This window comes from Hemiscyllium ocellatum, chromosome 31, assembly GCF_020745735.1.
Source record: "Hemiscyllium ocellatum isolate sHemOce1 chromosome 31, sHemOce1.pat.X.cur, whole genome shotgun sequence".
Taxonomy (NCBI): Eukaryota; Metazoa; Chordata; class Chondrichthyes; order Orectolobiformes; family Hemiscylliidae; genus Hemiscyllium; species Hemiscyllium ocellatum.
In genome coordinates this window covers 38,485,790-38,503,051 of record NC_083431.1, presented here as the reverse complement: position 1 = coordinate 38,503,051, position 17,262 = coordinate 38,485,790, and the positions used below count along the sequence as shown (strand labels likewise).

Sequence of the window (17,262 nt, the reverse complement as noted above, 5' to 3'; positions counted from 1 at the left end):
CAAGCTTAAGCAATCCAGGAAAGAAAATCAGAAGCCTATTTTAACTCCTGTGTAACCCTGACTCACTACTGCCAGATTTGCCCGAAGCAATTGTACTACCAAGCACTATACCCCATTCAATTCAAAGACAGAACTGATCAAAAGGAAAGTATTATTTTCTTTCTGCCTTATCAATTTGCAAATGGAGCGATGCCAATTGGAAACTCTGCACTGGTGTCAAACAGCATGAGGCAAACACTGATTCCAACTTCAATCACTTCCAGCCATGTACAATGAGGGACCAGGGTGTTTGTGTGCCAACACATAGCAGGTTATGGTGAACAAAATAACATCCTTCCAGTTCAAATCTGAAATGGGAAGCTTTCAAAAAAATGAGATAACAAGAGCCTAGTGACAGTATATTCCGGTTAGGGTGAAAGGCAAGGCTGGTAGGTGTAGGGAATGCTGGATGACTAGAAAAACCTGAGGTTTTGGTTAAGAATAAGAAGGAAGCATATGTCAGCTATAGGATGCAGGGATCAAATGAATTCCTAGAGTATAAATGCAGGAGGACTATACTTAAAAGGGAAATCAATAGGGCAAAAAGGGCACACGAGATAGCTTTGGCAATTAGGATGAAGGAGAATTCAAAGGGATTCTACTAATACATTTAGGACAAAAGGGTAACTAGGGAGAGTATAGGGTGCCTAAAAGACCAGCAAGGCTGCCTATGTGTGGAATCGCAAGAAATGGGGGGAGATATTGAGTATTTTGTCTGTGTTTTGTGGGGAAGGATACGGAAAATACAGAATGTGGGGAAGCAGGAGAATTGTGGTTTTGGGCATAAACCCTTCATCAGGAATGAGGCTCATGGGTCGGGGCTGAGAGATAAATGGGAGTGGGTTGTGGTGAGGGGAAAGAGTTAGTAAGCAGTAGGTAGATAAAAAGGTGAGGGAGAAGATGATAGGCCAGAGGGAGGAAGTGATGGACAGGTCCAGAGGGCGCTGCCAAGTTGGAGGCTTGGGACTGGGATAATGTGGGGAGGAAGGAAAATGAGGAAGTTATTGAAATCCATGTTTATCCTGTGTGGTTACAGGATCCCAAGGGGGAATAGGAGGCATTCCTCCTCCAGGCTTTGGGTGGGAACAGTTTGGTGGTGGAGGAGGCCCAGGACCTGCATGTCCTTGACGGAGTGGGAGGGAGGAGTTAAAGTGTTCAGCCACAGTGCAGTGGGGTTGGTGGGTGTGGGAGTCCCGCAAGAAGGTGTCTTGTCTCCCCGATGTAGAGGACACCACACTAATGGATGCAGTAGATGACATTGGTAGAGATGCAGGTGAATTTCTGATGGATATGGAAGGATCCCTGGGGCCTTGGACGGATGTGAGGGGAGTGGTGTGGGCGCTGATTTTGCACTTCCTGTGGTGGCAGGTCAAGGTGCGAGGAATAGGGTGGGGGCTGTACCTGACGAGGGAGTGGCGGAGGCAACGTCACACCAGGGTTGATATTTTTTTGATCCCTGTGGCAAGCCTGGACTTGGTGGCATCTGCACAACTGGTAACATTACCATCCCCGATCACGCTCAAGTGTACCTGTTGGTTAAGATTAAGGATGTTATTGAAGGCCTGAGGCGCTGGCGAATGGATCCCTCTATCCTCCAGGATAATAGGCTTGTGGAGTAATCCCCTAGGGAATGGAGTATTCCTAGACATTAACTCAGGCTCAGTTAGGAGCCCATCCGTCGTTTGGAAACTGCCGAAGCCTATGCTATGAGTTAGTTATATCTTACTCTGCCAGTAGGAAGCAGAAGGGCGAGCAGCAACGTCTCCCTGAACCACGGTTGACGGCAGCCGAGAAGGCTCACTTTGACAGGCCATCGTTGGCCAAACGTCAGAGGATTACAGCGCTCCGGTCTGCGTTGAATTTCATGCTCCCACAGACAGCAAAGAAGATTATATGAGCATGGTGACAGGCCAAGCAAGTACCTAGCATATCGCACCAGGTAAAGGAGTGCCCCTAAAGCCATTAGCTCTATTTGGGAACGATCTGGGAACCTAATTGCGATTCCAAAAGATTAATGTGGCATTCCAGAGATTTTACTCTGAATTATACCAATCTGAGAGTTGTGATGAGGGTGGGCCAAGAAGGATCTGGAGCTCCCAGGTGTGATCCCTGAACAAGAGTCTTTTCTCAATGCCCCTTATCAGAGCAAGAGGTGCGGGAGGCTGTGAAGCAGCTTCAGAGTGGAAAGGCACCCAGGCCTGATGGACATCTCAACAAATTCTATGAGGAATTTATAAATAGAGTGTTCAATGACGCATACAACCATGATTGTCTTCCACCATCTAAGAGAAGCCAATATTTCACTTAATCTTAAAAAAGGCAAGATCCCAGAGGATTTGCTTCGTACAGGCTCATTTCATTCTTAATGTGGACTTTAAGATCCTCTCCACGGCTTGCATTAAGTTTGGAGACTGTGCTACCTTCTCTTGTTAAAATGGACCAGACGGGTTTCATAAAGGGCCGCAGATCCTCCAATAACGTTAGGAGGCTGCTTAATGTAATTCAAACACGTCAACAGCAGTCAATACAGGGATGGTGAATTCTCTAGATGCAGAGAAAGCATTTGACCGAGTTGAGTGGCCGTAACTTTTTTATACTCTGGAGTTGTTTGGCTTGGGCGAAGCTTTTATAAGATGGGTAAAGGTTCTCCACAGTGACCCTCTCACTGCGGTCATCATCAACGGGGTACGATCAAGCAATTTTTGTATTTTTAGGGGCAGCTGGCAGGTTTGTCCCCTTTTGCCACCGCTTTTCATGTTGGTGATTGAACTATTGGCGGAGGCCATTCGTAGAGATGCTAGTAGATCTGCTCCAGAAGGAAGGTCAAACTTACAGAAGATTTCATTGTACGTGGACGATGTCCTAATTTTTTTGTCAAACCCAGCAGTTTCGGTGCCTCGCCTGATACAATGCAGCAGCACGTTTGGTGCCTTTTCAGGCGTACAAGATTAATCTTGCAAAAGCAGAAACTATGCCTATGGGTGGTCTTATGAAGGTGCTAGGTCTTGAGGGCAAATTTCGATTCCCATTTAAGTAGCATATTCATTATTCAAGTTCTTGATCGGTTGTTAAAGCTAATTTTGTTCAATTATTCTACAAAATCAAACAAGACCTCTGAAGATGGGAAGTGCTTCCGGTCTCACAGTTGGATCGGATAGCACTTAAGATGAATATTCTCTCCCGTTTGTTGTACTCTATACAGATGCTTCCCCTGATTTTCAATAAGCAAACGTTCAGGAAACCTAATGGCTGGATCAGCTCTTTTATTTGGCATAGTGAGCAGCCCCTTATTAAACTGCAGTTTAACTAATTGCCCAGATATTTTTCTGGGGGGGGGGGGGTGGTAATCCCAGACATTAAAAACTAAGCTCACTTTTATCTTGTGAGTGATTGGACTTGTGGGGACCCTCTTTCAATATGGTTAGATATCAAAACCTCCCAGGCAAGGTGCCCCCTTACTAGCTTGCTGTCTTTTGAACAAAATGAGGACAATTAAGGAATATTGCCAGAAACAATGGTTATCAATACCGTTAAAAGGATGGCGGGCAATTCGGCAAAGGGAAGGCAATATTAGCAAAACATCTTTTTATTTAAAGAAACACCTATAGTGGGTATGCTGGGTTTTCAATTGGGGATGATGGATTCAGGATTCAGACATTGGGCAGCGAGGGATGGGTCTTGCATGAGGGATTTATTGAGGGAGACATAATGATGTCCTTTGATCAGTTAACACAGAAATACTAACAATCTAACAGGGACCTCCTTTGTTTTCTTCAAGTTAGGGATTTTATTAAAAAAAAACTACAGTTTTGACTGATCCCTAAAAATCTGAGAGAGAGAGAGGTGGATGTTCAGTGTGAAGAGTACACGATCTGTCAGCACTTTATATCATCAATTGGGAGGGTGGTCCCTCAGACGAGTTCGATTGACTCTGCAGAGAGTGGGAGAGAGTGCTAGGCATTGAGGTCTCCTCAGAGAGATGGGAAGATATTTGGGAAAATGCAAGAAAGATATTAATTTGCAATAGGACCCATGCTTCACAGTTGAAAATTCTCCACAGGATCCACTTTACTCTGCATCATTTGTCAAAATTTAAACCGGGGGTATCTTCAACATGGCCCAAGTGTAAAGTTGGTACGGGTACACTTATTCATTGTCTCTGGCCCTGTGATAGGCTTCAAAACATACTGGAGTGCTCTGGCAGGTGCAATGGAGGGAATTTGAGGTGAAAGGGTGGGGAAGGACCAGATCTCTCCTCTTCTTGGTCTGCCTAGTATGTTCCATTCTGGGTAATCCAAGGTGAAGGACGGGAAAAATTTCTAGCTGTAACAGGTTGATCCTTTTGGAGGTACGTTAGGTGTTGGAGGGGATTTCCTCAAATTCCAGGAGCAGCAATTACTGTTTTATATGCTGTAGCATTGCTTGGAACTTTGGAGAAAAAAAAGGTCAAAAACAACAGCACTTTTACAAGGGAAAGAAATAGACAAAGGCAGTACATGGTTGACAGAGCAAAAGCGAGCAGTCAACCTGCACAGCTATTGCCTTTGCTGCACGAATTCATGAATTGCTGGATATCAGAGTGCATCTGGGAAAACTAACAAACAGTGAAATTCACAACTGATCATGGAGGAACCTGTTTGGGAGAGGTCACAGCACAGAAACAGAATAGCGAATATTTTAAGTGTGGCCTTACAATAAGTCTGCAGTAGTGAGTAGAGTGGGTTCTTTCTTGATTATGTTTTATTGAGATAAATCTCTTGATTAATACTTATGGCTTATATTTGTAAGTTTAATTTAACTTGGAGTAGTGTTTTGTAGAGGAATAAGACAGTGCTATTTTCTGGGTCTGTAGATTGAAAGCAGCAAAAATGGCTCTTAGGAGAGTGATATGCTCTTCTTGTCGAATGTGAGAGTGTAGTGAGAGGTTACAGGTTACTAAGGATTAATTCTGCAATAAATACCATTGGGTTGCGAATCCTATCAGATCGAACGGATCAGTTGGAGAGACAGTCAGAGGAATTTACAAGACCAAGGGGGTGTGATGGATGGCAGTTATAGGAAGGGAGAAAAGTTGCAGATAGAGTCACATAAATAGGTTAATTCCAGTAAAAGGTAAGACAGGTAGGTAGAACAGGAGTCTTCTGTGGCTATCCCCATTTCAAACAAATATGCCGTTTTGGAAAATGTAGGGGGGGTGATGCATTCTCGGGGAAATGTAGCATGGACAGTCAAGTTTCTGGTATCAAGGCTGGTGTTAATGCAATGAGGGGTATGTTGGGCTCCAAGAGATCAATTGTGTTAGGGGACAACCTAGTCCAAGGCACAGATTGGCCAGCAGCAAAAACTCAATGATGTTTTACCTTCCTGATATCAGGATCAAGGATGTCTCAGAGAGGGAGCAGAATGTTCTCAAGGGAGAGAGGGGCCAGCAGGAGGTCATTGTCCACATTGGAACCAATGACATAGGAAGGGAAAAGGTTGAGATTCTGAAGGGAGATTACAGAGAGTTAGGCAGGAATTTTAAAAGGAGGTTCTCAAGAGTAGTAATATCTGTATTAATCCTGGTGCTGTGAGCTGGTGAGGGCAAGATTAGGAGGATAAAGCAGATGAATGCATGACTGAGGAGCTGGTGTATTGGAGAAGGATTCACATTATTGGATCATTGGAATCTCTTTTGCGGTAGAAGTGACCTGGACAAGAAGGACGGATTGCACCTGAATTGGAAGGGGACTAATATACTAGCAGGGAGATTTGCTAGAGCTGCTCGGGAGGATTTAAACTAGCAAGGTGTGGGGTTGGGGGCAGGGGAACCCAGGGAGATAGTGAGGAAAGAGATCAATCGGAGATTGGTACAGTTGAGAAAAGGAAATCAAACACAGTAAGGATACGCAGGGACAAAGCAGAGAACAAGATAGGACTGTTAAATTAAACTGCATTTATTTCAATGCAAGAGGCCTAACAGGGAAGGCAGATGAACTCAGGGCATGGTTCGGAACTGGGATGTCATAGCAATTGCAGAAATGTGGCTCAGGGATGGGCAGGACTGGCAGCTTAAGGTTCCAGGATACAAATGCTACAGGAAGGACAGAAAGGGAGGCAAGAGAGGAAGAGGAGTGGCATTTTTGATAAGCATTACAGCTAAACTGAGGGAGGATATTCCTGGAAATACATCCAGGGAAGTTATTTGGGTGGAACTGAGAAATAAGAAAGGGACGATCACCTTAATGGGATCGTATCATACATCCCCTAATAGTCAGAGGGAAACTGAGAAACAAACTTGTAAGGAGATCTCAATTATCTGTAAGAATAATAGGGTAGTTATGGTAGGGGATTTTAACTTTCCAAACGTAGACTGGGACTGCCATAATGTTAAGGGTTTAGATGGAGAGGAATTTGTTCAGCGTGTACAAGAAAATGTTTTGATTCAGTATGTGGATGTACCGAGAGAAAGTGCAAAACTTGACCTACTCTTGGGAAATAAGGCGGGCAGGTGATTGAGGTGTCAGTGGGAAAGCACTTTTGCGCCAGCACCGTAATTCTATTAGTTTTAAAAGTGATGGAAAAGGATAGACCAGATCTAAAAGTTGAAGTTCTAAGTTGGAGGAAGGCTAATTTGGTGGTATTACGCAAGAACTTTCAAAAGCTGACTAGGGGCAGATGTTCACAGGTAAAGGGATGGCTGGAAATTAGGAAGCCTTCAGAAATGAGATAAAGAGTCTAGAGAAAGTATATTTCCTGTTAGGGCGAAAGGAAAGGCTGGTATATGTCGGGAATGCTGGATGACTAAAGAAATTGAGGGTTTGATTAAGAAAACGAAGGAAGCATATGTCAGGTATAGACAGGATAGATTAGATTAGACTTACAGTGTGGAAACAGGCCCTTCGGCCCAACAAGTCCACACCGACCCGCCGAAGCGCAACCCACCCATACCCCTACATTTACCCCTTACCTAACACTACGGGCAATTTAGCTTGGCCAATTCACCTGACCCGCACATCTTTGGACTGTGGGAGGAAACCGGAGCACCCGGAGGAAACCCACGCAGACACGGGGAGAACGTGCAAACTCCACACAGTCAGTCGCCTGAGTCGGGAATTGAACCTGGGTCGACAGGCGCTGTGAGGCAGCAGTGCTAACCACTGTGCCACCGTGCCGCCCACAAATCGATCGAGTGAATTCTTAGAGTATAAAGGCAGTAGGAGTATACTTAAGAGGGAGATCAGGGGGACAAAGAGGGGACATGAGATAGCTTTGGCAAATAGAATTAAGGAGAATTCAAAGGGTTTTTACAAATACATTAAGGACAAAAGGGTAAATAGGGAGAGAATAGGGTACTCAAAGTTTGTGCGAAGATTTGTAGCTCGGGTGCTTGTTGTAGTGGTTCTGTTCGCCGAGCTGGAAGTTTTGGTTGCAAACGTTTCCCTAGCCAGGGGACGAAACGTTTGCAACCAAAACTTCCAGCTCGGCGAACAGAACCACTACAGAATAGGGTACCTCAAAGATCAGCAAGGCAGCCTGTGTGTGGAGCTGCAGGAGATGGCAGAAGAATATTTTGCATCAGTATTTACTGTGGAAAAGATGGAAGATATAGAATGTAGGGAAATAGATGGTGGTATCTTGAAAAATGTCCATATTACACAGAGGAGGAAGTGCTGGATAAATCCCTAGGATCTGATCAGGTGTAACCTAGAACTGTGTGGGAAGCTAGGGAAGTGATTGCTGGGCCCCTTGTTGAGATATTTATATCATTGATAGTCACAGGTGAGTGGACTGAAAGTTGGAGAAGACTGGAGGTTGCTAACGTGGTACCAGTATAAGAAAAGGTGGTAAGAACAAGCCAGGGAACTATAGACCAGTGAGCCTGACGTCGACAGTGGGCAAGTTGTTGGAGGGAATCCAGAGGGACAGGATGTACATGTATTTGGAAAGGCAAGGACTGATTAGGGATAGTCGACATGGCTTTGTGCATGGGAAATCATGTCTCTCAAACTTAACTGAGTTTTTTTGAAGAATTAACAAAGAGGATTGATGAGGACAGCGCAGTGGTCATGATCTATATGGACCTCAGTAAGGCGTTTGACAAGGTAGATAGGATAGTGAAGGCGGCATTTGGAATGCTTTCCTTTATTGGTCAGAGTATTGAGTACAGGGGTTGGGAGGTCATGTTGCAGCTGTACAGGACATTGATTAAGCTACTGTTGGAATATCGTGTGTGATTCGGGTCTCCTTCCTAAAGGAAGGATGTTGCGAAACTTGAAAGGGTTCAGAAAAGATTTACAAGGATGCTGCCAGGGTTGGAGGATTTGAGCTAGAGGGAGAGGCTGTACAGGCTGGGGCTGTTTTCCCTGGAGCGTCGGAGGCTGAGGGGTGACAGTATAGAGGTTTATAAAAGCATGAGGGGCATGGATAGGATAAATAGACAAGTCGTTTCCCTGGGGTCGGGGAGTCCAGAACTAGGTCATAGGTTTAGGGTGAGAGGGGAAAGATATAAAAGAGACCCGAGGGTGGTACGTATATGGAATGAGCTGCCAGAGAATGTGATAGAGGCTAGTACAATTGCAACCTTTAAAAGGCATCTGGACGGTTACATGAATAGGAAGGATTTGCAGGGATATGGGCCAGATGGTGGCAGGTGGGACTAGATTGGATTGGGATACCTGGTCAGTATGGACGAGTTGGACTGAAGGGTCTGTTTCCATGCTGTACATCTCCAGGACTCTATGCGCATAAGAAAAAAAACCCTTTAACATCCGCACTCTCTCAGCAAGAAAGAATACCTTGTTAGATTGGGTACCCGAAAATCCCCTGGGCCTCTAGGATTGGCGAAAGAGTGTTATGGAGCATATACCCCTGGACTTTCTCATAAGTATGATATGCCACAAAACTGAGAATTCCTATAAGACATGGCAGCCCTTTTTGGAATACCTGGACAGAGATTTGTCTGCCACACTAACTAGAGCTTTTGTATAGCTGTAACGATTGTGTTTTATAATATCCAGAGAGGGGGAACTGCAAACGTATGAATAGGTGAAAAGTAATGCTCTCAACATTCGAGAATTAGTGTTCTGTTTGGCGGAGCGGTTTTTAATTATTTAGTTTATTGTTATTATGTATTTAGTTAATTAGTTGTTTTCTTTCTTAAGATATTGATACATTTGTCCATGTGAGTGGTTTGGGTTTTAAAACTTTTTGGTCGTTCTTTCTTTGTATTGTTTTGAATGAATTAAAGATGGTTAAATCCCCAGGTCCTGATCAGGTGTACCCTAAAACTCTGTGGGAAGCTGGGGAAGTGATTGCTGGGCCTCTTGCTGAGATATTTGTAAAGTCACAGGGGAGGTGCTGGAAGACTGGAGATCGGCTAACATTGTGCCACTATTTAAGAAAAGTAGTAAGGACAAGCCAGGGAACTATAGACAAGATTCCAGATTAGTGGTGCTGGAAGAGCACAGCAGTTCAGGCAATTCATCAACTTCACCAACACATTCCACCCGGACCTTAAATTTACCTGGACCATCTCTGACACCTCCCTCCCCTTCCTGGACCTCTCCATCTCCATTAATGACGACCGACTTGACACTGACATTTTTTTTTACAAACCCACCAACTCCAACAGCTACCTGGATTACACCTCTTCCCACCCTATCTCTTGCAAAAATGCCATCCCGTATTCCCATTCCTCCACCTCTGCCGTATCTGCTCCCAGGAGGACCAGTTCCACCATAGAAGACACCAGATGGCCTCCTTTTGAGACCGCAATTTCCCTTCCCACGTGGTTAAAGATGCCCTCCAACGCATCTCGTCCACATCCCGCACCTCCGCCCTCAGACCCCACCTCTCCAACCGTAACAAGGACAGAACACCCCTGGTGCTCACCTTCCACCCTACCAACCTTCGCATAAACCAAATCATCCGCCAACATTTCCGCCACCTCCAAAGAGACCCCACCACCAGGGATATATTTCCCTCCCCACCCTTTTCCGCCTTCCGCAAAGACTGTTCCCTCCGTGACTACCTGGTCAGGTCCATGCCCCCCTACAACCCACCCTCCCATTCTGGGACCTTCCCCTGCCACCGCAGGAACTGTAAAACCTACACCCACACCTCCTCCCTTACCTCTATCCAAGGCCCTACAGGAGCCTTCCACATCCAAAGTTTTACCTGCACATCCACTAATATCATTTATTGTTTCCGATGCTCCCGATGCGGTCTCCTCTACATTGGGGGAGACTGGGCACCTCCTAGCAGAGCACTTTAGGGAACATCTCCGGGACACCTGCACCAATCAACCACACCGCCCCGTGGCCCAACATTTCAACTCCCCCTCCCACTCTGCCGAGGACATGGAGGTCCTGGGCCTCCTTCACCGCCGCTCCCTCACCACCAGATTCCTGGAGGAAGAACGCCTCATCTTCCGCCTCGGAACACTTCAACCCCAGGGCATCAATGTGGACTTCAACAGTTTCCTCATTTCCCGTTCCCCCACCTCACCCTAGTTCCAAACTTCCAGCTCAGCACTGTCCTCATGACTTGTCCGGACTTGTCCTACCTGCCTATCTCCTTTTCTATCTATCCACTCCACCCTCTCCTCCCTGACCTATCACCTTCATTTCCCCCCCCCCCCCCCCCACTTATTGTACTCTATGCTACTTTCTCCCCACCCCCACCCTCCTCTAGCTTATCTCTCCACACTTCAGGCTCTCTGCCTTTATTCCGGATGAAGGGCTTTTGCCCGAAATGTCGATTTTGCTGCTCCTTGGATGCTGCCTGAACTGCTGTGCTCTTCCAGCACCACTGATCCAGAATCTGGTTTCCAGCATCTGCAGTCATTGTTTTTAACTGAGCTATAGACTAGAGTCCAATATTAAAAGGCATAGGTTTAAGGAGAGAGGGGAAAGATATATAAAAAAAAGACCTAAGGGGCAAACTTTTCCATACAAAGGGTGGTGCGTGTATGGAATGGGCTGCCAGAGGAAGTGGAGGCTGATACAATTACAACATTTAAAAAGGCATCTGGATGGGTATATGAATAGGAAGGGTTGAGAGGGATATGGGCCAAGCGCTGGTAAATGGGGCTAGATTAGGTTAACATATCTGGTCAGCATGGACAATTTGGACCATAGAGTCTATTTTCATGCTGTACATTTCTATGACTATGTATGTTAAATTACTCTAGCAAGTTACTGAACAAAATTAAATAAAAACAGACAGAACAAGGTAATACACAGGACAGAGGAGAGCCCATACCAATCCTCATGACAGGAAGGGTCTTGATGGTTGGTACCTATTCAAGTCAAAGCCAGGACCCATTCCTCCAAAGCTAGTCTGTAGCTTCATGTTCCAGCTACTGTGTGACTGTCACTACAGAGTGTACCAAAGCCAGAGCCCCGGATTTCTTGCCCACTGGCAAAATCGTGGAAGCAGCCAGTGACGTGGCCCATGACAAAATGACCCACATCATCTCATCCCCTCCAACTCACCATCTACAATGATTTAGATCAGAATACTTACAGTAACAGGCCCTTTGGCCCAACAAGTCCACACCGACTCTCCGAACAGCAACCAACTCAGACCCAACGTTTACCCCTTCACCTAACACTATGGGCAATTTAGCATGGCCAATTCACCAAACCTGCACATCTTTGGACTGTGGGAGGAAACCACGCAGACATGGGGAGAATGTGCAAACTCCACTCAGACAGGTGCCTGAGGCAGGAATTGAACCCGAGTCTCTGGCACTGAGAGACAGCAATGCTAACCACTGTGCCACCGTGCCGCCCTTTGGGGAGTTCCGCAAGGACTCACTAGCTCACAGGCTGGACCACTACCTAACATCCAGACTGTACTGCTCCCCAAGAAAACCAACCAGCCCCAGTAAGATCATGGAGGGGGAGAAAAAAAGTGCCTCCTGCCTATGACCTCAGAACTCTGTAGGCCTAAAATCAGATCTGCCCTCAGCCTTCGTTGTTCGAAAGGAAAATAACCCCAGCCTTTAAGAGTCTCCCTTCATAGCAGACACACTCCAGCCCAGACAACATCCTGGTGAACCTCCTCTGTATCCCCTCCAATGCAATCACATCCTGTCTAGAGTGTGGTGAGCAGAAATACTCCAGCTGTGGCTTAACATTATATACAACTTCATCATAATCTTCTTGCTCTTGTATCAATTGCCTTGACTAATAAAGACAAGTATCCCATATACCTTCTTCATCACTAAAATAAGATAAAACCTAGTAAAACTCCAAATCTGAAGATGGGTCACTGGATTTGAAACATTACCGCAGCTTTTTCTCTATAGGTACTGCTGGACCTGCTTTGTAGCAATTTCTGGTTTTGCCTCCTTAACCACCTTATGCACCTCCCCTGCTGGTTTCAAGGAGGCCCCTCTGAATCCCTGTCCTTCTTACAGTCCTACCTGTCAACATGGACTCCTTTGTCTGGTGTGTACCCCCCAAATGCATTACCTCATACACTCCAAGATTAAATTCCATTTGCCACTGTTGAACTCATCCGACCAGCCTGTCTACATCAGCTTATAGTTTTCCTCATTATTTACCATGCCAAACATAATTACAGTTTCACCTACAGGTGGCTGTACAATAACTGTCTTGACTATACTGTACATAGCACAAACAGAATGAGTAATCTTTCCTTTGTATTATCAAAGATTACAAATAATCCTTTAAAAGTGAACCAGCAACTTCTACACATCCAGTATGCTGTATTTGATATTAATGATGTGGTCTCTTCTCCATTGCAGAAACCAAATGTAGTCTGGGTGATCACTTTGTTTCACAGTTAGAAAGCAGGATCCTGAGTTTTGTTTAGAGTCCCACTCGAGTTGTCCTTCACTATTCTTTGCATCTTTGCCTGTGACAGCTTTCCAATCAAGCCCAACGCAACCTTGAGAAACGGAGCCTCTCTCCACTCAAGCCATCTGGGCTCAACAATTTCCAAGCATCAACCCTCCCTCCATTTCACGTTTATTTTACATTGGTTCAGCTTTTGTTTGCTTCTTTTTGTACTTTTCATTTGGACAATTGCTATCCAGCTATTTATACCTCATTGGACATCCTTTATTTCTTGACATGTTCCAACACCACTTTCTTCGGCTTTTTTAAAAACCAATTTTTAGATATTAAATTTTCACTTGCTCTCCACCCTATCACAGGCCTTCCCTTTAGTTTTTTGTGATCCACCTTCACAGCTCCACCCTCCCCCCACCCCAACACTGCCCAGTCCTTCCAATTGCTCAAAAGAAAAAGAACAAAGAAAGTTTACAGCCCAGGAACATGATCTTTGGCCCTCCAAGCCTGAGCCAATCCAAATCCACGCTCTAAACATATCACCCAATTATTAAGGATCTGTACCCCTTTGTCCCCCAACTACTCATGCATCTGTCCAGATACACCTGAAAAAAATCTACTACCCCTGTTGGCAACGCACTCCAGACACCTACCACCCTCTGTGTAACATACTTTCCATGTATATCCCACTTAAACGTTTCACTTCTCACCTTCAACTCGTGACCTCTTGTTATTGAATCCCTTACCCTGGGAAAAAGCTTAGCTCTACCTACCCAGTCTATACCCCAAATGATTGGTAGACCTCAAATCAGGATCCCCTCAATGTCCTTTTTTCTAATTAAAACAAACCTAACCTACTCAACTTCTCTTCATAGCTAGCACCTTCCACACCAGGCAACATCCTCAAAGCTTCTCTGCACCTTCTCCAAAGCATCCACATCCTTTTGGTAATGTGGCGACCAGAACTGTACACAATATTCTAAACGCAGCCGAACCAATGTCTTGTACAATTTTAACATGACCTACCAGCTCTTATACTCAATACCCCGTCCGATGAAGGCAAACATACCATATACCTTCTTGACAACTCTATCCACCTGTGCAGCCACCTTCAGGGTACAATGGACCTGCACTTCCAAATCTCTCTGCTCATCAACTTTTCCCAAGACTCTTCCTTTTATAGTACTGATCACTCTAGAATTAGACTTCCCAAAAATGTATCACCTCACATTTGCCTGGATTGAACTCCATCTGCCACTTCTCCACCCAACTCTCCTGTCTATATTCTCCTGTATTCTTTGGTAGTCCCCTATGTTTTCTGCTACGCCACCAATCTTCATGTCATCTGTAAACTTACTGATCAGACCAACAATGCCCTCTTCCAGATCATTTATGTATAATCACAAACAAGAGTGGCCCCAACACTGACCCCTGTGGAACACCACTGGTCACCTTTCTCCATTTCCAGAAACTCCCTTCAACTACTACTTATCCACCTAGCTAGAACACCCTGCACACCATGTGACTTCACTTTCTCCATTAGTTTACCATGGGGCTCCTTATCAAACACCTTACTAAAGTCCATGTATATGACATCTACAGCCCTTCCTTCATCTATCAACTTGGTCACTTCCTCAAAAGAACTCTAAGTTGCTAAGGCACGATTTTCTCCACACAAAACCATGTTGCTTACCACTGATAAGCCTGTTCTTTTCCAAATATAAATAGATTTTATCCTTCAGTACCTTCTCCAGCAATTTTTCCACCACTGACGTCAGGCTCACTAGTCTGCAGTTACCTGGAATATCCCTAATACCTTTTTTGTACAGGGGGACAACAACATGAACAACCTTCCAGTCCTCCAGCACCTCACTTGTGTTTAAGGATGCCACAAGGCCCCAGCTATTTCCTCTCTCACCTCCCTCAGCAACCTGGGATAGATCCCATCAGGCCTGGGGATTTGTCCACCTTAATATCCTTCAGCCTACCCAACACATTTTCCCTCCTTATGTCAACATGATCCAGAGTAAACAAATTTCTATCTCTCATTTCGACATTCATCATGTCCCACTGATGCAAAGTAATCATTAAGAATCTCACCCATTTTCTCAGGTTCAACACACAACCTTCCTTCCTTATCCTTTAGTGGACCAACCCTTTCTCTAGATACCCTCTTGTTTCTTATAGAAGAATAAAAGGCTTTGGGATTCTCCTGAATTCTGCTCGCTAAAGTTACTTCATGACCCCTTTTAGCCAGCTTGATTCCATGTTTAAGATTGGTTCTACTCTCGTATATTCCTCCAACGCCTACTCTATTCTTAGCTGCCTGGACCTTATGTACACTTCCCTTTTCCTCTTGGCTAGTCACATAATTTCTGTCATCCACTTTTCACAAATCTGTCTTTCCTATCCCTTGTTTTCAAAAGAGACATGCCTTTCCTGCACTATCTTTGAAAGCCTCCCACATACCAAATATGAACCTCCCTTCAAATAGCTGCTCCCAATCCACATTTGCTAGCTCTTGCCGAATTTTGATATAATTGACCTTAGCCCAGGTTTAGTACTCTTCCCCTAGGGCCACTCATCTTTATCTACAAGTATTCTAAAACTTACTGAATCGTGGTCACTACTCCTAAAGAAATCCCCCACTGCAACTTCTAACAACTGGCCTGGGTCATTCCCCCAACACCAGGTCCAATATGGCCTTTTCTCTCGTCGGTCTATTGACATACTGCTCTAGAAAACTTTCCTGGATGTTCCTTACAAATTCTGCTCCATCCAGACCTCTGCCACTAAGTGTGTCCCAGTCAATGTTGGGAAAATTAAAATCTCCCATCACCACCACCCTGTTGCCTCCAAGTCTTTCCACAATCGGTTTACCTATTTGTTCTTCTACCTCATGCTCACTGTTGGGAGATCTGTAATACAGCCCCAACAATGTAACTGCACCCTTCTTATTTTTCAACTCTACCCATAATGCCTCACTGCTGAGGCCCTCCATAGTGTCCTCCTGTAGCACAGCTGTGAGATCATCCCTGACCAGCAATGCAACTTCTCCACCCCCACCCCCACCCCCACCCTTTACTTCCCTCCCTGTCCTGTCTGAAGCATCTAAATCCTGTAACATTCAGTTGCCAATCATACTTTTCCTTTAACCAAGTCTCTGATCGCAATAACGTCACACTCCCATGCACCAATCCAAGGCCTAAATTCATCTGCCTTACCCACTATACTCCTGGCATTAAAGTATATGCATTTCAGGCCGCCAGTTCTTTTGCACTCATCTGCTCTCTGTCTACTCTTCCCCTTGGTAATGCTAACTTCATGATCCTTACAGTCTCTAGTTTCCACATCATTGTCTATTAGTCCTCTCTTCTGGTTCCCAGCCTCCTGCCACATTAGTTTAAAACCTCCCCAACAGCAGTAGCATACACTTCCTCCAAGGACATTATTTCAAGTCTGGTTCAGGTGTAGACCATTCAATTTAAAAATCTGTTCCATTTCTGAAGGAAAATAAGTTGAAGGCCTCAGCACCCTCTTCCTTGTCCTTTGCCCATCCACACATCCCATGGGCTGCTCATTCCTGATAAAGGGCTTTTGCCTGAAATATCGACTCCTGCTCCTCAGATGCTACAAGACCTGCTGTGTTTTTCCAGCACCACACTCTCAACTCTAATCTCCAGCATCTGCAGTCCTCACTTTCGGCTGCTTTCAGCACAGCCCACCCCTTTTTCATCTTTTGGTCCATATTATTCATTCTTTTGTTTGCCTGACTTCCTTACTCTTCCTCTGAGCAGGACCTCCACCTTTATACCAGCCCCTCCATCATTACAGACCATCTTTTCCTCACTTCTACTAGTTCTGATGAAAGGTCACTGAACCTGAATGTTTGCTTTCTCTCCACAGATACTGCCACACCTGCTGAGTTTCCTCTAGCAATTTCTGCTTGTTTCTATTCCATTTCTAACAGAAAAAAAAGTCAAAAACCTTAAAATTATCTTTTCATAGATGCTGTCAGAACTATTGAATGTTCTCGTTATTTTCCTTACTTTTGTTTTTTCAAACCAGTGGCATGGGGAAAATTAGCAACAGTATTTCATATAATTATACATGAGGGTACACACATTTGTTATGCATTGTTTAAAATATTGTTAGAATAATTATTGTACAACTGTCTGGCCATAAAATTGCAATTACATTTGTAACACTTAATTCAAACTGCTTCCAGCCCAGTGTCATGATGCTCAAAAATTAATTTTCTAACATCTCAAAATAGGGAGGAAAGCAAAAGTTCTTTTGATATTTTTTCTCCACACATGGGAAATGTAACAGAATTACCATTAGTGTTCGGAAAATTCATTGACAATGCAGCCACTGTGCACTATGTAATGAATGTAACTTAAAAAAAAACACCTCTTAA

At 44.7% G+C, this 17,262-nt stretch overlaps 1 protein-coding gene across 1 annotated transcript in view; it reads right to left on the bottom strand.

Moving 5' to 3' along the window:
• limk1a (LIM domain kinase 1a) overlaps window positions 1–17,262 on the bottom strand; it is a 68,671-nt gene that overhangs the window by 50,539 nt on the left and 870 nt on the right. The window lies entirely within an intron of this gene.